Source organism: Lissotriton helveticus, chromosome 8, assembly GCF_964261635.1.
Source record: "Lissotriton helveticus chromosome 8, aLisHel1.1, whole genome shotgun sequence".
In the NCBI taxonomy this organism is placed as follows: Eukaryota; Metazoa; Chordata; class Amphibia; order Caudata; family Salamandridae; genus Lissotriton; species Lissotriton helveticus.
In genome coordinates this window covers 45,682,873-45,706,043 of record NC_136069.1, presented here as the reverse complement: position 1 = coordinate 45,706,043, position 23,171 = coordinate 45,682,873, and the positions used below count along the sequence as shown (strand labels likewise).

At 51.6% G+C, this 23,171-nt stretch overlaps 1 long non-coding RNA gene across 1 annotated transcript in view; it reads right to left on the bottom strand.

Annotated features, from left to right (window-relative positions):
* The window catches only part of LOC144771454 (uncharacterized), a 41,536-nt gene that overhangs the window by 5,707 nt on the left and 12,658 nt on the right, over nt 1-23,171 (bottom strand). Inside the window, exon 2 of the long non-coding RNA XR_013599286.1 lies at nt 4,412-4,495. This is a non-coding gene — a long non-coding RNA (uncharacterized LOC144771454). The remainder of the gene's footprint in view (nt 1-4,411; nt 4,496-23,171) is intronic.

Here is a 23,171-nt window from a genome sequence, read left to right as displayed (position 1 = left end):
GGAGATCTAACACACTTACTCTTTACTTGCACTGCGGTCATTCTGTTTTGGGACACGGTGTTTGAGTTCTTCTCCTTGCTTTTTGGCTTCCAGATTAAACGAGGGTTCCAGTTGACTGTAATGAACTTCATGGACCCTTGCTTACAATCACAATCTGATGCACTCCTGTTAGACATCTTATTAACAGCAGCCTGTAAAATTATTCTTTCTAATTGGAAAAACACTGCCTCCACTTCCTTTAAATCATGGATGAACTGGATCACTCATATTAGAGGAGTTGGCAACATTGCTTAACAACACTCCCTGGAAACTACAACACAGACAACTATGGAACAGGCTTGACACCTACCTTGCTATCACTAACATACATTGTACACTTGTTTCCCCCCTAGGAAGACACTTGTGTCTGTTTCGTCAGCAATAAAAACCTCTTGATGTACATTGTCTTCGACAATATTTATACACCATACATTTTCTGTGCCCCCTTTTATCTGAGCTATTATGCTTGGCCCCCTTTATGTGCTAATCATACCCCCCTCAGGGGCGGTCTGACTCTATCATATGTCCTCCTAAAGCCATCAAGCTCATACCCCTGGTTACAGTTCACCTTAACTGTTATAAAACAATCAATGCATGCATTTGCATCAATATTTATATTGCTTCCCGCCCACCTCCATTCTGGTTTTTCTTTCTCTCTGAATACCGATGGAACTTAAATATGTGCCTTTTTTATATTATCATTTAATATTACTATTCTTTTATGATATTATGTTTTATTATGTTGTACGTGCTAATTATATTATATTTTCTTATGCTGTACATGATTTTTCTTATATGACATTTCAATGCAAACTTGTTGAAATCAAAAAAAGAAGAAATGAGGTAATAACGGCCAATAACATCTGTCGTCCTCAGTCAGGCCAGGCCACCTCTGATAAAACTCCCCATGGCTCCCACTCTACTAGCAATACTCCGAGGCCTAATGACCTTACTCTCCGCTGCCTATACTTAAACACACTGTCTATGGTAAAACATCAACTAGATATCTTTTTATATAGACCGGACATACTACTCATTACCGAAACCTGGCTTACCCTAGACTCTCAACCGGATGTCCTTGCAGCCCTCCCGGCAGACTATTACAAACTATCAGTGAACAGAGAACCAGGAAAGCATGGGGGTGGCGTTGCCGCCATCATCCACAAAGATCATAAGTTCACCACATTACCTTCCTTGGATCTACCAGATACCGAAAACCTCGTAATTAAATCTGACACAGACAAGGGAACTATGGTACTGGTACTGATCTATCGACCACCAAAGGTCATGCCCACCTTCCCGGTCTCCCTGAGCGAGCAAATGGCTGGCTTAGCCGTCAACTATGACAAGGTGATGCTGATCGGGGACTTAAACTACTGGTTCAAGGACCCAGCAGCAGGGCCTCAGGCCATTGAACTCTTTGAGCTCCTCTTCCATCTGAATTTCTGTCAATTAGTCCTGACCCCTACTCACGAAAAGGGACATATTCTGGACCAGATCTGGTCTCACAATGTCCCATTGTCCATCCCAACGGCAACCCCTTGTATATGGTCTGATCACCATCTACTGCAATTCTCCTACACTCTTCACGGCCATACGAAGGCCCCCATTCCTGCAGGAGGGGTAGTAAGAAAATGGAGATCATTAAACAATCATGACTTCCTGTCCTCCTTGGCTAATTCTATTCCAGCACCCACTCTAGATATTAATCTTATGGAAAAAGATCTTACTGACTGGCTCTTGGCAGCCTGCAACGAGCATGTCCCACTCTCCAAATTCTCTCTTGCCCGTCGCATGGATGCCCACAGGTGGTTCACGGCGGATTTAAAAAACAAAAACTAGAATTGCGTCAATCTGAAAGAAAATGGAGACACGGGTACTCAGATGAGGACAGAATATCATATACGACTGCCCGTAGGAATTATAAGAACTCCATTCTATCTGCTAAGGCAGCATTCTTCTCCGACAAAATTGTGAACGCACAAAATAAATCTAGAGAAATCTTCAGGGTTGTGAATGATCTCTGTAATGATGCTAGAACCTCCCCCTCCCAAGCCCCCACGCAAAAGCTGTGTAATCAGCTCAATAATTTCTTCAAGGACAAGATAGCCATCATAAAAGAAAGCATCCAGAAAAATCCTAACACGTCGGCCATCGAGGACATCTGTAGAAACCCGTTTGAATTCGAGGCTTTCCCTCCGATAGACCAATTAAGGTTAGCGGAACTGATGAACCGTGTGAAGTCTGGTTCACCTAATGATTGCTGTCCCCCGCATGTACTGAGGGAAGTTTATTCAGCACTCCCGCTCGGCATACTCCCTCTTTTGAATGAGTCCCTAGCTCAGGGAATAGTCCCCATCTCGTTTAAAAATGCAACGCTGCTCCCATTAATTAAAAAACCGGGTGCCGATCCCTCTAATCTCTCGAACTACCGGCCCATATCCCTCCTCCCTTTTGGAGCTAAGATCTTGGAAGCCCATGTGGCCAGCTGCATTTCCAACTTCACTGAAACATCGGATTACCTGGAGCCTAACCAAGCCGGCTTTCGCCAGGCGCACTCAACCGAGGCAGTGATCCTCGCAGTCCTGGACACAATGAGGTCCAACGCCGACAGGGGTATACATCAAGCCTTGGTGCTCCTGGACCTGTCGGCAGCGTTCGACACGGTGGACCATACCATCTTATTACACCGTGTCGAACAAGCCGGCCTGCGAGGCTCGGCCCTCGGCTGGGTGAAGTCTTTCCTGAGCGACCGGTCCCAGGCAGTTAAGCTCGGGAACTTCCTAGCGCCCAAATTATCCACCACATGTGGCGTCCCGCAAGGCTCGTCCTTGTCCACCCTCCTGTTTAATCTATATCTTAAACCCCTATTACACTCTTTAAAAAACAGGAGGGTCACGATTTATAACTATGCTGACGACCTGCAGCTAATTTTCCCGCTGGACTCAACCGACTCCGCTGTGGAATTTCAGGCTACCATGCTGCATATTAAACGGTGGATGGAGTTGAACCACTTAAAGCTCAATCCCGGGAAGACCGAGTTGGTACTCCCGGGAAAAAGCTCGATCAGCTGGGACCCTCATTTCTGGCCGTCAACAATGGGATCTCCTCCCTCTCCCTCTCTTTCGGTGAAAAGCCTCGGGATCACTATCGACTCCGATCTCTCTCTGAAAAGTCAGGTGGGAGCGGTGATCTCATCCAGCTTCCTTCAGTTATGCAAAATTAGGAAAATTGCCCATCTACTCACGCACCCTGCCCTCATTCAGGTGGTTCTCGCCTTGGTATTCTCCCGATTGGACTTTTCAAACTCTATCTATTTAGGCCTTCCCCTGTTTTTGTCTAAACGCTTGCAAATTGTGCAAAACCAAGCGGCCAGATTAATCTTCAAGAGCCACTGTAGGAGTTCGGCGAAACCATTGTTGGCCACTCTTCACTGGCTACCTATAGCCCAACGGGTAATATTCAAAGTAGGATGCCTGGCCTTTAAGGCTCTCCACGGGAAAAGCCCCATGTTCATCAACAGCCTAATAATTAAACATGAGCCGACCCGCAATCTCCGCTCTGCTCATCAGTCCCTTCTCATTCTACCCTCGTTTAAACGGAAACGTCTTGGCGGGTGTCGATTTGCTCATCTTGCCCCAAAGGTTTGGAACTCTTTCCTCTTGTCGCTCAGGAGTTGCACCAATCTCATGGAGTTCAGGGGTGCACTGAAGACCTGGTTATTCAAGCAAGCCTCGGGTTAGGTTAACTGTTTTGTCATTCTTCCTCACTACCAGCGCCATGAAACCTCTGGGTGCCCGTGCGCTTAACAAATTCAGAATAACATAACATAACAATAGAGTGGTAGTTACACCCGTTTCTCTTACTATCCAAGAGTGGATGCATTATTTAACTAATCTCTAAACCCGTATTACAGTCATATATATGGAAGCAACTTCTTGTCCCAATTTCTCCTTCTACTATTCTCCTATTTCTATCAATGTGGGAAATCCTGGCCTCCTGGGCTACTAGCACTGTAGTTCCATTAGATAAATAGGGAACCCATAGTCTTCAAAACAATTACAGGCAAATAGAACTTTTAGGCGCAGTAGGAAAAATCTTTGCAAAAAGTTATCTAAAGCATCTTCAATGCTGGGCAATAGAGAAACAACATAATACCAATAGAGCAAGCAGGTTTTAAAGACAAGAGCTTCACATTACACAATATTGATATACTTCAATCAATTACTGAGAAATATTGTAATTAGCAGAGGCCGATTGATTTATTCAGCCTTGCTCGATTTATTGAATGTTTGAGGTAAGAGTAGAGTTTAAAAAAATTCCTCAATCATTCCCCCCAAACAGCAAAAAAATACGCTTTGCGCACACTGACCTGTTTGTCCAGCCCTTCAGCATAAGCGCTGGTGCCCGAAGCTCTGCCGAGAAACCTGCGGCCGGTGAACTCAAGCGTCCGGGGCTGTGAGATGAGAGAAACAGAAGAAAGGATGGATTTAACCCCTGGTGCTCTGGTTTCTGTAGCGGTGAAGCCTTCTCTAGTACAAGCACCAGGTTACATCAGAAGACAGAAAGGGCCTTCTGTGCGAAAACAGGTTGCAGTAACTATGGAGGCAGCAGCCAAGTTAAAAGATGAGCTGGGTTGTGTGCTCTTGTGTGTCGGTGGTCTGGAGTGGGTGGAGGTAGGTGAGGGGGGCTCTGCCGATGGAGGGTAGTATTGTGCATTGACAGTGAGAAGAACGGTGCTCGTGTACAGCCCACATACATAATACGTATGCCCTTTTCAGGGCATCATGGTCATAAAAAAAGCACATAAGAGCAGGCGCCGTGCTAAATATAAAGTGCAGCGCCCGAATACATACAAGCTATGCGCATGGCTTTTAAGCACTTGGCAGAGGACTCTGGAGGCTGCAGCCTGGGAAAGGCTATGGATCCTATAAACATGAAAACGGGTGCTGCAGTAAAACAAAGCACAGCAACCATTTACGTAAAACTTATGCACGTGGCAGCCCGTGAAGTGTGGTGCATAGTAATAAAAAAAAACACAAATGCGGCAGCCCGCATGTTAGTGGGACTCCCAAGATCCCAATCTGTTGCACGAGTGCTTCTGAAACTGCATTAGTTGCCGATCGAAGTCCATATTCAGTTTAAGGTGCTGTGCATTGCACACAAAATCCTGAGACAGCAAGCCCCTACTGGGCTACCTGGCCTGCTGAAGTCCTATTTGCCCAGGCGCACCTTGCGCTCCGCACACCACGGTTTGGTTTGTGTCCCTCGAGTGAGGAGAGCAAGGACGGGGGGTCGCTCTTTCTGTTTCATGGCAGCCAAGCTTTGGAATTCTCTGCCAGTTAGCACTCGATCGACCCCCAATCTTTTGCCATTTCGGAAATCATTAAAAACATGGTTGTTCCCCACTCTGTAATCTCCCGTGTTTGTAGGCCCCCCTGTTCTCGCTGCCGGTTCTGGTTGCGCTGGGACGCCTCGTCGCTGGGGCAGCCATGCGCATTACAAATCTTGTATAATTAAATGCTAAATATAAAGAGCGGTGCCCAAATACATACGAGTAATGTGCACTGCTGCCCGTAAAGCGGGCACTGTGTTGAAAATGTAAACAGGGCAAGGTACTAGGAACAAGCACAGAGTAACACTACCAGTAAATAAAGTAAACAAGTAGTCTCCAAAGGAGCACGTTACACGTAAAAGTGTAAGAAAACTGTAGTTGGCTGGTGCTCCTCACCTAAAATGGGAAGTGATGTATCGGGAGCACCAACCAATAAGTTGCCAGGAAATAAAAGCGATGGAGAAGTGACCGAAATGCAAGCGAGATGGCACTCACAGCTGCTGCTCGAACTAAAAATCCAACACTGGAATCAGTGTTGGTGTATTAATACCAGGTGGTTGATACCAAACACCTTTGGCTTCAGTGAAGACATCATGTAGCTGTGGAACTCATAATCACCAGTTACCAGTACATATACTTAATAGGGCTTCGCTGCTCACTTGCAATGTCCAAGAATCGATTTAGACATCACAGGGACATATCTGCTCACGCAGATATGTCTACACATGTAATATAATGCACCCTGCCTTGCTGTAGGGGTGACTTACATACACTGATGCACTGTCTGCAGGCATGGCACTCAGGATGGGTGCCATGTCATGTTTTCACTTGTGTCTGCACCATTTCACTCAGCCTGCAATGGCTGTCTGCATGAGTGTGCTTAGGTGTTCCCTTAACATGCTGCAGCCCTTAGTGACCCTCTTTAGTACCCATGCTCTAAGTAACAGAGGTAACAATTACTAAGGGCCCACCGGGACACGAAATCTCTTGCCAATTGGGGAACAATTGTTCAGTTTTAGGTAAAGATCGGGCACTGGGGCCCTGTTTAGCAGGAACCCAGTGCACTTCAGTCACAATTGCATCAGATACCAGGCAAAAGGTGGGGGTGACCATGTCAAAAAGGCACTTTCCTACACAAACCCCCCCCAAATGAAAGAGAATGAGACTGACCTTTCCCAAAAGAGCCTTCATCTTGTAAGTGGAAAAACCTGGAAAGGCCATGTAAATGTAAATGTACAGGAATTTATATAGCGCAACTCACCAAGCGGTTTCTAAGCGCTTGCTTAGGGAACCCGCCCTGGTATTCCCCTGGGAGATAACCCCGGCAGGGTATCCGCAAGGTGAAAGCCCGGCATCCCGCCGTGAGGGGCTGTTGTGGAGATTAAGCAAGCTATTGCCCAGAGTCGCAGAGTGTGAACCCGTGAATCGAGTAGGCACCGGAGCGAGAATTGTCGAGTCCGTGGAATTTTTAGGACTCAAGACCCCGTCGAGCCGGGAATTGAACCCTGGTCCCGGGCTGACCTCTGTTTCCAGGTCTGCCTCCTCTAACCAGTGAGCCACACTTCTCCACCATCTTCATTGACATGGTCAGTCTCAGGTCTATGCTCCACTGTTAGGTACAGTCCCTGTAGGGAGATGGATCATCTCAACAGTTTGTTGTTTTCACCTTTCATGTGCATCTGCGTCCTGAAAGGCCAGTGGTCGGGTTGGACAAGTAACTGAGTTACAAACAGGTATGGTCTCAACTTCTTAAGGGACCAAACCACAGCAAAGGCTACCATCTCAATGGCACTCCAATGCTGCTCTCTGGGGAGTAGCCTCCTGCTTATAAAAGCAGCAGGCTGGTCAAGGCTATCATCAGTGGTCTGGAATGAGAACATGCCTATCCTATGTTCTGATGCATCTGTCTGCATTGTCTCAGTCTTTATTAACTGTACAATTAAATAAAATCATTACAGTAAAAGAAAAAAGAAAAAAAACAACGGAAGTAAAGAAACAACTATTATTGTATATATAAAAAAGAATAAGTACATAAAAAGCTAAAATTTAAACAAGACAATGATTACAGAGTTCTTTGCCTAAATAAGAATTCTGCACCCCGGTCTAAGTCCCACATGATTGGCCTTTCCCCGATTTGTGTGCCTTGAAGTTAGTCTGTATTAGTGGGCACTTAAGCTGGCCTCTATGGCGCACTAAGTATCTTTCAAGGGACATTTCTTTCTTTGGGGAGGTGTACGAGTTGGGCACTGTCAATGATGAGACACAGGTATTGGTGCAGGGTGGCTCGTCGGGATCCTGACATCTCCAAACTTGGTGAGAAGACGCTTCAACTTCTTGGGGCACAGTGATGCCATCCTGAGCAGCTACTGTGTCAGTGGACCCGGTGGTCAGCAGCTACGTTGAACCGGACATCAGTGACCGCAAGCATCAGCGAAGCGGCTCCTCCACTTCAAGGGAGGTGCGGGCTAGTTTTCTAAGTGTTGTCAGCCCTCCAAGGCTTTTGGAGGATGCACAGCTGCAGAACCACCCTGTAGGAAGGGGGAGTCTCTGGGTGGCGCAGTGCAACACTGGCGACAATCAGGGCCTCTCTCTTCCTCGTCAGGGCTGAGGGTTACCTTCAAGACAACCTCTGCTTACCCTCTAGGTAGTGTGGCTTAAGCAGTCTTAGGCTAATCTCTGGGGCATGTAAGGTTAAACATTTGCAATATTACACCATCACCACCAACCCACCACACAATGACACCAAACTGTATTTGTAAAAATATATGTTCTTTATATAAATCTCAAGCAGGCTTGTAAATACAGTTGTCAAACTTTCAATAGCGGTTCCAGTTTACTTAGGTTCAAGTTGCCACAGTTCTTTCTTAGCAATAAGCAATCTTTTGGGCCTTCTGCCCAGGTTCCAGCAAGGTTCAGTGTCTTGTAGCGCCTCAATGCGCGTTCCGCTGTCTCCGCTCGCTTCAGAGAGGAGAACGGGCCCGGCCGGCTAAAGCTCACGCTTCCCGCGTGGGCCTCGTCGATCTGGCACAGTGCGAGCCTTGGTTTCAGGGGCGGCTCGCGCTGGGAAGCAGGGAGCGCGGTGCGAGCTCAGGACGTAGGATGCTCACACCGCGAGGTCAAAGAACACAGTACCTTGGCTTGCTGGTAAGTCTTGGAGCGGACGGCTGTCCGGGGATCTGTCCCACGTCGCGTTATTTTCCTGGAGGGTGCGGCGGCCTGCGAGTCTCAGCGCAGGTCACAGGGCACCCGGGATGACGGTGCAGATGCGGGGCAGGAGTCTCCGGAGTCCGGCTCACTCGCACTGAAGGGGGGAAGCTGCAGGCAGGCGGGGCTGAGGGGGGTGCACTCCACGGAGCGCGGGGCACAATTCAGGCACGGCTCCGCAGCGAGTCACTTCCAGCTGCGGGGGCCAGGGGGTCTCAGCGCCCAAGTCACGAGGGGCACAATCTTGGCAGTGCCGGTCTTGGCGGAGCAGCCTGTACCTCGGGGGTCACACAGGCGGCGATGCTTGGACCGGACAGGTCCTCCCTTTCCGTTGCAAGGGCGGCTCAGCGCGGACAGTCACGGCGCTCGAACCAGCGCGGGGCTGATCCTTACTTTGCGGCTGGCACACGAACAGGCCGCAGTCACGGTGGTTGGGGAAGGGCACAGCTGCACAAATTGGTAGAGAGCGTGGCGGCAGGCACAGCGCTCTCAACTCTCCTTTCCTTGGCGCTGTAGAGACACACAGCACACGCCAGCAGCAGCTTTTCTTCAGGGGGGTAGCGCTCACTGTTCCTGGAGCGCTGGTCAGGGGGCAAGTTCACAGGCAAGCCCTTGGAGATCTTTCAGCAGAGTTTGGCACAAAGTTCAAATAAGCAAAAGTCTTTGGTAGTCTTTTCTTTCCTCTCCTTTGGCAGCAAGGCACCAGACACAGGCCAGAGTCAGCACTCCTCCTTGTCCTTCCAGGTCCTTCTCTTCGGGCAGAGTTTCTTCTGTAGCACAAACAGGATCTAATTTACAAGGAGCAGGGCTCCTACTTTTATACCCAGTTTCTTTTGTTCTAGCAAGCCAGGGGGGCCTCTGCATAACTGCTCCAGTCTCTGAGTACTTGTTGTGGGTCCTTATGACTTCTGCATTCAGTGTGAGGGCAGGCACATCAGCCGCTCCCCAGGGGGGCGGAGCCGGCATTTGAGAGGGCAGGAGTGGCCTGAGCACTTTGTTTACAAGCTTCGGTCCTTCCTGGGCCAGGTGCAGGCTGAGTCATCAGTCGCTCCCCAGGAGGGTGGAGCCAGCATTGTGGTGGCAGGGGCACAGCCTGATGCATCATTCAGGGGAAACTCCCACCACCCATTAAGGGGTCCTCCTGCTAATCCCTACCTGTCAACTCCCAGCCCTGTCACTCACACACACCAGACAGTCAGATCCACATCCAAGCAGAGGCGGGCTGAAATGGTTAGGCAAGCAAATGCTAACTTTCTAAAAGTAGCATTTGCAAACACAGGATATTAAAATAAACTTTACTAAAAGAAGTATTTTATTATTCTGAGTTCAGGCGTACTAAACACGAATTTCTACCATGTTCCCTGAGCCTGCTGGGATTATAGAGTGTAATAATTCCAGCAGCTCATCTGGCCTAGAAGGGAACAGGTAGCCTTACAATAGTGAAAAACGAATTTGGTAGTAATTCACTATTAGAACATGCCACACACATCAGGGCATGTTCTACCTTACACTACAATGCACCCTGCCCTCAGGCCTACTATAGGGGTGACTAATATGAAGTTAAGGGAAGGTTCAGGGGCTGGCAAGTGTGTGCACTTGCCCAGCCAGGGTGACAGTACCAGACTGCACGCAGGATCTGCAATGGCAGACCCTAGACACTTTTTAAGGCTGCTTCTGTGGGTGGCGCAACCAGCGCTGCAGGCCCACTAGCAGTATTGGCATTCACAAGCCCTGGCACTCCTAGTGCACTTTACTAGGGGCTAACAGTGAATCCAATGAACCAATCATGGACATCAATCATATGTACACTTTACAGTAGGGAGCACTTGCACTGCGGCACGGGTTGGCCGTGGCGCAGTGCCCTGAGTAGCAGACACCATCAAAACATTTGAGGCACAACAGCAAAAAGTGGAAGGGAAACTCACGCCAAGGTGCCAGGTCTAACACACCCGCAACAGGTACCTCACAGGAATTGGAGCAAGATCACCGCAGACCAGCTCACCACCTCCCTCAGCCAGAGCCCACCCGCCAACACAACGGACCCCAACAAAGCAGCCCGCAACTTCACACAGTGGCTGACCGCCTGCGCCGACGACCTCGGCCACTAAAGAACCCTCCCAGCAGACCCAGGAGCAAGAAGGCATCCTGGTTCACAGACGACCTCAAGGACTCCAAGAAGACCTGCCGCACCCTCGAGAAAGCCTGGCTCCTCGACCGGACCATCGACAACATGACCGCCCTCAAACACGCTACCCGCAAGCACCACCAGCTCATCCGCACCACCAAGAAGAAATCCCTGAAGGAACGACTGGACAACAACGCCCACGACAGCAAAGAGCTTTTCACTATCGTCAAGGAGATCTCCAACCCCAGCACCGGCACCAACAACATCACTCCGTCACAAGACCTCTGCGACTCCCTCGCCTCGTTCTTCCACCGCACGATCGCCGACATCCACAACAGCTTCGGCACCCCACCCACGCATCCAACCGTCGAACCAATGCCCCCCACCACCACCCTTTGCACCTGGACCACGGTGACCACCGAAGACACAGCCCGCACGATGAACACCATCCACTCCGGATCACCGACCGACCCCTGCCCACACCACGTCTTCAACAAGGCCGACTCCACCATCGCACCCCAACTCCGGAACATCATCAACGCCTCCTTCAACACCGCCACCTTCCCGGAGAGCTGGAAGCACGCCGAGATCAGCGCCCTCCTGAAGAAACCTACAGCGGACCCCACCGATCTCAAAAACTTCCGCCCCATCTCGCTCCTCCCTTTTCCTGCTAAAGTCATCGAGAAGATCGTCAACAGACAGCTGACCGCCTTCCTTGAGACGAACGGATCCCTCGACCCCTCGCAGTCCGGCTTCAGAGCCAACCACAGCACCGAAACTGCCCTCATCGCAGCCCCCGACGACATCCGGACCCTGCTCGACAAGGGGGAAACAGTGGCCCTCATCCTCCTGGACCTCTCCGCTGCGTTCGACACGGTCTGCCACCGCACCCTAGTCCAGCGCCTCAGCAACATCGGTATCCAAGAGAAGGCACTGGAGTGGATCATCTCGTTCCTCGCCGGAAGAACACAAAGAGTCCGCCTCCCCCCGTTTCGCTCCGAGGCCACCGAAGTCATCTGCGGCGTCCCGCAAGGATCTTCACTCAGCCCCACCCTCTTCAACATCTACATGAAACCTCTCGCAGCCATCGCACGCCAGCACAACATCAACATCATCTCTTACGCCGACGACACCCAGCTGATCCTCTCACTCACCAGAGACCCCGACACCGCCAGAACCTGCCTACACGAAGGGATGAAAGACGTCGCCGAGTGGATGAAGGACAGCCACCTGAAACTGAACTCGGACAAGACGGAAGTCCTCATCCTGGGATCTTCGCCCTCCACCTGGGACGACTCCTGGTGGCCCCCAGCCCTGGGCACCGCACCCAAGCCAACCGACCACGCACGCAACCTGGGCTTCATCCTGGACCCCTCCCTCTCGATGTCCAGACAAGTCAACGCCGTCTCCTCATCGTGCTTCAACACCCTGCGTATGCTTCGCAAGATCTTCCACTGGATCCCGACCGAGACCAGGAAGACTGTCACCCAGGTACTCGTCACCAGCCGACTGGACTACGGAAACGCCCTCTACGCCGGAACCACAGCCAAGCTACAGAAAAGACTCCAGCGCATCCAGAACGCCTCCGCCCGACTCATCATGGATGTCCCCCGACGCAGCCACATCTCCAGCCACCTGAGGAACCTGCACTGGCTCCCCGTCGACAAGAGGATCACGTTCCGGCTCCTCACCCACGCACACAAGTCTCTCCACGACCTGGGCCCCAAGTACCTCAACGACCGCCTGACCTTCTACACGCCCATCCGCCAGCTACGGTCCACCAGCCTCACCCTCGCAGCCGTACCACGCATCCGAAGAGCCACCGCCGGAGGAAGATCCTTCTCTTACCTGGCTGCCAAGACTTGGAACTCCCTCCCCATCCACCTTCGGCTGACCCAGAACCATCTCACCTTCAGGAAACAACTCAAGACCTGGCTGTTCGAGCAGTAGCATACCCCTCCCCCCAAGCGCCTTGAGACCCTCCCGGGAGAGTAGTGCGCTATACAAATGGCATGATTGATTGATTGATCTGCGATTGTTGAGACAGGAGCAGGCAAGCAGTGTTTGGCACCAAATTCCACAGCTATTTTTCGGGTCCCTCGTTGGTCGACTCTTTTTTCTCTTCTTCTTTTAGTCAGGTCAATCTAAATTCCTGGTGTCAGGAGGCCACCTAAATACTCAATTTAGTGGTGTTAATGGGAGTGAGCAGTAGTAGCCAATGGCTATGTTCCTTTGGGATTCCTATGCCCCCTAAAGGACCACTTCCTGTTGGACGTTTGTCTTTCCATCTTTCTTATGAATTAAATATTCATGCTGATATAGGCGCATGGGCAAGAGAAATGGCCATCTACATGCTTTGAACGGAGGCTCCAGCAGTCTCCCAAGACATCTGTGGGTATCCTGCAGTACCATGGCAGCTGAAGGAGAACCGGCGACAGGGGAGATAGCCAAGAGTGCCTAGACACAGATACAGACCGGGATGAGATGGTGCCCAGCCTAGTTGCTTGACAGGCCGCAGGGTGGACAAGATGGCAGTCAGCATTGGGAGTTGGAACACAGATTGCCCGGTGCTGTACGATGACTGTTAGGCAACAGCAGCTGCTGTCCCCACTGGCAGAGAGGGGAGGCTCATGTCCCTGGGGCTGTGACCTGCCTGCAGCAAGGCAAGACAGAGGAGTGAGCAGTTGGCAGACAGCGGACGAGAGGAAACTGCGCTGGGGTGGGCCAGTGCCAGATGTCTGCCTTGCGACCTCACCTGGTTCCTGAAGTACCAGTGCAGTGATTAAGCATGAAGGCAGGAGGCCAAGAGAAATGACTTTGCTTTTGACTACTGCCTTACTAGGAGCAGAGAGGTGCTCTAGCTCAGGGGCTTCCGGTGAGGCAATGTTTGCAGAGGAAGGCCCCCGGCAGTAGAGACGGAGAGGTTCAGCACTGAGGTACAGGGGGCACGAGGAGTGGGTGGTCGGCTGGCCATGGACCCCAGGAATCCTCAATCGGGCCGCATTTAACTGGTGAATTAGAGTGGCAACATTGCTGAAGGAGGCCCGGGACCCGTGCAGGGAGGCTGCCCCCACTACAGGACCGCTCCACAGGAACTGGGAAGGACGCCGCTGCTGATGCTGAGTGGACCTTGTGGGCTGTTCGTGCTAGTGACTCTGGAGGTGAAGCCATGTTGCTGGACCTCTGAAGGGGCACAAGTGCGAGTCACTTTTCCACCTGTCTGAGGTGCCTGAGGTCTCACTGGCCCCCAAAACTTAACAGTCATACTTTATGAACCCCCCTCCATCCATTTGCATTATGAGGAGCACAGCGAATGCGCCTCTGTGCAGAGTGCATTGCAGGTGAGACAATGGCAGCCATAGGAAGAGACAAATCTGCCAGACACCTGCAACAGACTCATATGGACCAGTCCACAGGCACCATCAGGCGTGCTGCTGGTCTAATGGAGTAGGAATTAAATAAATAATAAAATAAATAAAAGGAATAAAAAAAATAAAAACCAGTCCACCATCACTACAGGCTCCCAGGTCCTCATGACCACTAAAAGGTCCTAACAAACACAAAATTGCATCAATTTCTATGGTGTTCAACCTGACTTGAGAAAGGTTGTGGAAAACTCCTTAGCAGCGGAGAAACAAGCTGAGGATCTGACTAAGGAGGTGAAGGAGCTGCATACCACAGTCCAGGTGCTTATGGAGAGGACAAAGTACCTGGAAAACCACCTGGAACACCCAGAGGGTAGACCTCTGAGGTTCAACCTCTGCTTTGTGGGTTTTCCGTGGTGACAGGAGGGCACTGCCCTGGAGGCCTTCTTGGAGAAATGGCTCACCAACATTGTGGACCCCGGCATTCTGTCCAAAGTATCTGTAATTGAAAGGACTGATCGGGCATTGGACACCGCCAAGACCACTCTTTACAAACCTCCTCAAGGGACAGGGATAACAATCTCCAAAGGGCCCGCAAAAACAGAGACTCTTGATTTGTGGGACACACCATTTGCATTTTTTTAGACTTTATACGCAGAGTGCAGCTACAAAGACGTTCCTTCCAGGCTGTAAAGCTGGAGCTGTGCACCCTGAATTGAACTCATCCTTGGGGCTGAGTTCAATTGGCCCTAAGACAGTGGGGATCGGGATCTCTCCCGCATAATCATAGGAGTTGATAATAGTAAATGTTAGATGGATGGTTGACCTCTTTTACTATTGACACAGGAGGGGGGCGGGGGTGACACTCAGTAGTTCAATACACAGGAAAACATCACACAGAACCGTTAGGGGTGTTTACCTGGGCCCTGGGTGGTGTGGGACGCAGACTAGAGACACCTCTGTCACATGATTGGTCGCTGGTGGGCCTCCTTTGGCACGCACATGGGGCTCGTCCTTCACCAAATTTTCGGAGATGTCAGAATTAAGTCCCGGAACGTCAGTAGCCTAAATGTCTATACTAAGACATATAGGGTCCATATGTACCTCAGAGGATATGAGGTGGGGATAGCCTGCTTGCAGGAGACTCACCTGAAGGATGTCAAGGCAGATACATTGTAAAAGAAATGGGCAGTTTTATGCCTCCAAGTATTCGGCTTATGAGCGAGAAGTGGCTATTTAGATGGGGCAGAGTCCCTTTCGGATGTGGAAAGTTGGTTCTTTCTGATCACTAGTAAGCTGGATGGTAGAACAATTAGTCTTTTCAAGTTGCAAAATGTTTTTCAGGACAGTATTAGAAGTCTTGATACCACAGGTGGAGAACCCATAGATTTGCGCAGGGGATTTTAATTGTGTATTGGATGGAGAACTTGATAGGTCCCTACCATCACTTAACAATCAGATGGTTATGACTGGTATGGCAAAAATATATGGTATAAACCGACAGCTCCAGAGGGATAGACTGGCTGCACTGCACCGTGAAAGCCAAGTAGACCAAAATACCCTTAGGGAACGAATAGAAACACGGTGAGGCACATCGCGGATCTGGGATTCACTAGATAAGTTCAACCCAAAGAAGTATTGGCAGTGGTGCACAAAGAAAAAGACAGGAAGAGCAAATTATTGGCCTGGCTGCTGCCTTGGTAAAGACCATCATCCCAAATTAGGATGCTCGAAACTGATGGGGGAGGGACGGTTGTAACCCAAACAGCAATAAATGTCGCAGCACTCTAGTGCTACTTAGCGAATTTGTACCAAGACCCTCATGCGGTGGAGGTTGCGGTGGTGGGAAACGTTTTGAACATGCTCCAGCAGCCACGGGTCACTAATGAGTAGCGAAGATGGAAAGAGATGCGACTAGATAGGAGTTACTTACACGGTTAATGATCTGTCTAGGAGCAAGGAGCCGGGTTCCGACAGCCTCCCATCTGAATTGTCAAAATATATGCGGAGATGTTGGCTGACAAACTTCTTGTGGTGTTTACATAGGCCGGGTCCCTGGGATAGCTCCAGAAATGTATGCTGGAGGCTATTCTAGTGGTGCTTTCCAAGCTAAATTGAAACCCAGCGAGGCCGGGGTCATATTGCTTGCTCTCAATGCTTAATACACATTTGAAGATGTTATCAAAAATACTAGCTAATCGCCTGGATGGAGTCATAGCTTCCTTGATACATGAAGATCAATGAGGCTTATCCCTTATCGTACTACACTCATGAATATCAATCAATCAGGGAATTGTAAGTGTACCACTCACCCGTGAGGGTCTCAAGGCGCTGAGAGGGGGAAGGGGTAAGCAGCTCTGTTCAGTCAAAGGGCCAGGTCTTGAGTGTCTTCTGAAGATGTTCAGAGAGGGGGCACATCTGATATCAATCGGGACTGACTTATTCACATTATGCACTCAATACAGGACTATGACATTGACTGGGCTCTGGTTGCCTTGGATACTGAAAAGGCATTTGATTCTTTGGATTGGACAAATATGCAGATTTTTTTAGTAGCATGGGAGTCAGCCCTAACTTTTTAAGTTGGGTATCATTGCTATACATGAAACCAGGGAGTTATATGTCAAGGCACCGGAACATCAGAAGGGGGACCTCTTTTATTCGCCCTCGCCATAGAGCCACTGGTAGTACACCTTTGCACCATGTTGCATTGATGGGGGGGGTCCAAGTGGGTGGGTGCCACAATACATATGATCTCGCTGTATGTCGATTATGCCCTTCTATACTTGCAGCATGCGGAGGAGGCAGTGCCAGTGCTGGTCTGAGAACTGGGGGCATTGGGGAGAATCTCCAATCTGAAAGTGAACCCTGACAAATCTTTGTCGTTCCCACTGGCTGCGCGGACAGGCCAGAATATGTCTATGGAGGCATGGAGAGAGGGTGGATGTGGCGCAATCAGAGTCTTGTATCATGGGGGGCAATGTATCACATTCCAGGAGACCCAAGAGGGTTTGACAAGGACAGCCAGTGAAATAAGGACAGGTTTCCCAGACACTCCAGACACCGCGCACACATTTGACGTACTCTTGAACATGGCTTACCCCAGGCATTTGGTGTCCATATAGCATACAGCCCTCATGCAAAATAAACAGCAGAGGGAAATTCCAGCAAGACAGAAGTGGGGTACAGACCTTTCAGAGCCACTGACGAATAAGGAATGGAAAAACAACAGTTGATGAACAGAATGCAGAACAATGTCATACATTCATCCAAGTACAGAGATCTGGCCCTAAATCCATTGTTTTTTTACTCATCATGCCATTCCAGTTTGAACCCAGCCATATGCAAATCAGCCTTGACCCTGTGCCTCATGGGAACAGTCCAGCCCGAACTGCCAAGCCAGGCCCTTCCTGGACCGGAATCAAGCATCCTATGACCGGTTTCAGGCTGCCACCCCTATTCAGCCGGGATAGCTTGATTCCAGTGGCATGGAGAGCACGGGACTCACGTCTGGGCATACCCATCCCACTCGGGACCCAGCATGTACATTCGTACAGGGGGGTGTATGGCAATGCTTGTTTCAAATTAGAGCACTTCTACGTACAGCAACATGCATACGTCTCACCGGCACAGTTGAAGGGCATCTACCAGGTAGATCAGATACACGCCCAAGATGTGTCACGGGGGCAGCCTTCCTTCACATGTTGTGGAGCTCCACGCACATAGAAACATATTGGAGGGAGCTGGTACACACGCATTCAGTTTGGGAGGTTAGCATTAGGCACTGTCTCTAAAATCTATTTAAATGCCCCAAAAACTGGAAAATGTAATACAAACTGCCACTACTTAAGGTTAGTACTGGCTGAGAGTGGCTATCCACTGGTTGTTCCCCGTGTACCCTACCTTGCACATGTGGGCTAGAGGTATTCCTGAATGGGCTTGGGCGGAGGAAAGACGTATGAGAGAAGTCAGGGCTGATGAAAAATGTAGGATGATTGTCAGATGTGGGACCAGATGATATATGACCTGACCACACTTGCAGACGATGGGGCCTCAACGTCAGTGCTCACACCATCACCCAGATAACAATAGGGGGACCCTATATAGATAAGGGAGACTCCAGGGGTTGCACGCTGCTGGGGGGGCCTGTGCGTGCTCACACCATCACTCAGACAACAATAGGGGGACCCTATATAGATAAGGGAGACTCCTGGGGTTGCACGCTGCTGGGGGGGCCTGTGCGTGCTCACACCATCACTCAGACAACAATAGGGGGACCCTATATAGATAAGGGAGACTCCTGGGGTTGCACGCTGCTGGGGGGGCCTGTGCGTGCTCACACCATCACTCAGACAAAAATAGGGGGACCCTATATAGATAAGGGAGACTCCAGGGGTTGCACGCTGCTGGGGGGGCCTGTGCGTGCTCACACCATCACCCAGACAACAATAGGGGGACCCTATATAGATAAGGGAGACTCCTGGGGTTGCACGCTGCTGGGGGGGCCTGTGCGTGCTCACACCATCACTCAGACAACAATAGGGGGACCCTATATAGATAAGGGAGACTCTTGGGGTTGCACGCAGCTGGGGGGGGGCCTGTGCGTGCTCACACCATCACTCAGACAACAATAGGGGGACCCTATATACATAAGGGAGACTCCTGGGGTTGCACGCTGCTGGGGAGGGGGCCTATGCGTGCTCACACCATCACTCAGACAACAATAGGGGGACCCCATATAGATAAGGGAGACTCCTGGGGTTGCACGCTGCTGGGGAGGGCCTGTGCATGCTCACACCATCACTCAGACAACAATAGGGGGACCCTATATAGATAAGGGAGACTCCAGGGGTTGCACGCTGCTGGGGAGGGCCTGTGTGTGCTCACACCATCACTCGGACAACAATAGGGGGACCCTATATAGATAAGGGAGACTCCTGGGGTTGCACACTGCTGGGGGGGCCTGTGCGTGCTCACACCATCACTCAGACAACAATAGGGGGACCCTATATAGATAAGGGAGACTCCTGGGGTTGCACGCTGCTGGGGGGGCCTGTGCATGCTCACACCATCACTCAGACAACAATAGGGGGACCCTATATAGATAAGGGAGACTCCAGGGGTTGCACGCTGCTGGGGAGGGGCCTGTGCGTGCTCACACCATCACTCAGACAACAATAGGGGGACCCTATATAGATAAGGGAGACTCCAGGGGTTGCACGCTGCTGGGGAGGGCCTGTGCGTGCTCACACCATAACTCAGACAACAATAGGGGGACCCTATATAGATAAGGGAGACTCCTGGGGTTGCACGCTGCTGGGGGGGCCTGTGCGTGCTCACACCATCACTCAGACAACAATAGGGGGACCCTATATAGATAAGGGAGACTCCAGGGGTTGCACGCTGCTGGGGGGGGGGCCTGTGCGTGCTCACACCATCACTCAGACAAAAATAGGGGGACCCTATATAGATAAGGGAGACTCCTGGGGTTGCACACTGCTGGGGGGGGGGCTGTGCGTGCTCACACCATCACTCAGATAACAATAGGGGGACCCTATATAGATAAGGGAGACTCCATGGGTTGGACGCTGTTGGGGAGGGCCTGTGCGTGCTCACACCATCACTCAGACAACAATAGGGGGACCCTATATAGATAAGGGAGACTCCAGGGGTTGCACGCTGCTAGGGGGGGCTGTGCGTGCTCACACCATCAGTCAGACAACAATAGGGGGACCCTATATAGATAAGGGAGACTCCTGGGGTTGCACGCTGCTGGGGGGGTAGGCTGTGCGTGCTCACACCATCACTCAGACAACAATAGGGGGACCCTATATAGATAAGGGCGACTCCAGGGGTTGCACGCTGAAGGGGGGGGCCTGCGCGTGCTCACACCATCAGTCAGACAACAATAGGGGGACCCTATATAGATAAGGGAGACCCCAGGGGTTGCACGTTGCTGGGGGGGGGGCTGTGTGTGCTCACACCATCACTCAGACAACAATAGGGGGACCCTATATAGATAAGGGAGACTCCTGGGGTTGCACGCTGCTGGGGGGGGGGGCTGTGCGTGCTCACACCATCACTCAGACAACAATAGGGGGACCCTATATAGATAAGGGAGACTCCTGGGGTTGCACGCTGCTGGGGGGGCCTGTGCGTGCTCTCACCATCACTCAGACAACAATAGAGGGACCCTATATAGATAAGGGAGACTTCTGGGGTTGCACGCTGCTGGGGGGGCCTGTGCGTGCTCACACCATCACTCAGACAACAATAGGGGGACCCTATATAGATAAGGGAGACTCCTTGGGTTGCACACTGCTGGGGGGGCTGTGCGTGCTCACACCATCCCTCAGATAACAATAGGGGGACCCTATATAGATAAGGGAGACTCCAGGGGTTGGACGCTGTTGGGGAGGGCCTGTGCGTGCTCACACCATCACTCAGACAACAAGAGGGGGACCCTATATAGATAAGGGAGACTCCAGGGGTTGCACGCTGCTGGGGGGGGGGCTGTGCGTGCTCACACCATCAGTCAGACAAAAATAGGGGGACCCTATATAGATAAGGGAGACTCCTGGGGTTGCACGCTGCTAGGGGGGGCCTGTGCGTGCTCACATCATCACTCAGACAACAATAGGGGGACCCTATATAGATAAGGGAGACTCCTGGGGTTGCACGCTGCTGGGGGGGCCTGTGCGTGCTCACACCATCACTCAGACAACAATAGGGGGACCCTATATAGATAAGGTAGACTCCTGGGGTTGCACGCTGCTGGGGGGGCCTGTGCGTGCTCACACCATCACTCAGACAACAATAGGGGGACCCTATATAGATAAGGGAGACTTCTGGGGTTGCACGCTGCTAAGGGGGCCTGTGCGTGCTCACACCATCATTCAGACAACAATAGGGGGACCCTATATAGATAAGGGAGACTCCAGGGGTTGCACGCTGCTGGGGGGGCCTGTGCGAGCTCACACCATCACTCAGACAACAATAGGGGGACCCTATATAGATAAGGGAGACTCCTGGGGTTGCACGCTGCTGGGGAGGGGGCCTGTGCATGCTCACACCATCACTCAGACAACAATAGGGGGACCCTATATAGATAAGGGAGACTCCTGGGGTTGCACGCTGCTGGTGGGCCTGTGCGTGCTCACACCATCACTCAGACAACAATAGGGGGACCCTATATAGATAAGGGAGACTCCAGGGTTTGCACTCTGCTGGGGAGGGGGCTGTGCGTGCTCACACCATCACTCAGACAACAATAGGGGGACCCTATATAGATAAGGGAGACTCCTGGGGTTGCACGCTGCTGGGGGGGCCTGTGCATGCTCACACCATCACTCAGACAACAATAGGGGGACCCTATATAGATAAGGGAGACTCCAGGGGTTGCACGCTGCTGGGGAGGGGGCTGTGCGTGCTCACACCATCACTCAGACAACAATAGGGGGACCCTATATAGATAAGGGAGACTCCTGGGGTTACACGCTGCTGGGGGGGGGCCTGTGCGTGCTCACACCATCACTCAGACAACAATAGGGGGACCCTATATAGATAAGGGAGACTCCGGGGGTTGCACGCTGCTGGGGAGGGCCTGTGCGTGCTAACACCATCACTCAGACAACAATAGGGGGACCCTATATGGATAAGGGAGACTCCTGGGGTTGCACGCTGCTGGGGGGGGGCCTGTGCGTGCTCACACCATCACTCAGACAACAATAGGGGGACCCTATATAGATAAGGGAGACTCCTGAGGTTGCACGCTGCTGGGGGGTCCTGTGCATGCTCACACCATCACTCAGACAACAATAGGGGGACCCTATATAGATAAGGGAGACTCCAGGGGTTGCACGCTGCTGGGGAGGGGGTTGTGCGTGCTCACACCATCACTCAGACAACAATAGGGGGCCCCTATATAGATAAGGGAGACTCCTGGGGTTGCACGCTGCTGGGGGGGGCTGTGCGTGCTCACACCATCACTCAGACAACAATAGGGGGACCCTATATAGATAAGGGAGACTCCTGGGGTTGCACGCTGCTGGGGGGGGCTGTGCGTGCTCACACCATCACTCAGACAACAATAGTGGGACCCTATATAGATAAGGGAAACTCCTGGGGTTGCACGCTGCTGGGGGGGCCTGTGCGTGCTCACACCATCACTCAGACAACAATAGGGGGACCCTATATAGATAAGGGAGACTCCAGGGGTTGCACGCTGCTGGGGGGGCCTGTGCGAGCTCACACCATCACTCAGACAACAATAGGGGGACCCTATATAGATAAGGGAGACTCCTGGGGTTGCACGCTGCTGGGGAGGGGGCCTGTGCATGCTCACACCATCATTCAGACAACAATAGGGGGACCCTATATAGATAAGGGAGACTCCTGGGGTTGCACGCTGCTGGTGGGCCTGTGCGTGCTCACACCATCACTCAGACAACAATAGGGGGACCCTATATAGATAAGGGAGACTCCAGGGGTTGCACTCTGCTGGGGAGGGGGCTGTGCGTGCTCACACCATCACTCAGACAACAATAGGGGGACCCTATATAGATAAGGGAGACTCCTGGGGTTGCACGCTGCTGGGGGGGCCTGTGCATGCTCACACCATCACTCAGACAACAATAGGGGGACCCTATATAGATAAGGGAGACTCCAGGGGTTGCACGCTGCTGGGGAGGGGGCTGTGCGTGCTCACACCATCACTCAGACAACAATAGGGGGACCCTATATAGATAAGGGAGACTCCTGGGGTTACACGCTGCTGGGGGGGGGGCCTGTGCGTGCTCACACCATCACTCAGACAACAATAGGGGGACCCTATATAGATAAGTGAGACTCCAGGGGTTGCACGCTGCTGGGGAGGGCCTGTGCGTGCTCACACCATCACTCAGACAACAATAGGGGGACCCTATATAGATAAGGGAGACTCCTGGGGTTGCACGCTGCTGGGGGGGGGCCTGTGCGTGCTCACACCATCACTCAGACAACAATAGGGGGACCCTATATAGATAAGGGAGACTCCTGAGGTTGCACGCTGCTGGGGGGTCCTGTGCATGCTCACACCATCACTCAGACAACAATAGGGGGACCC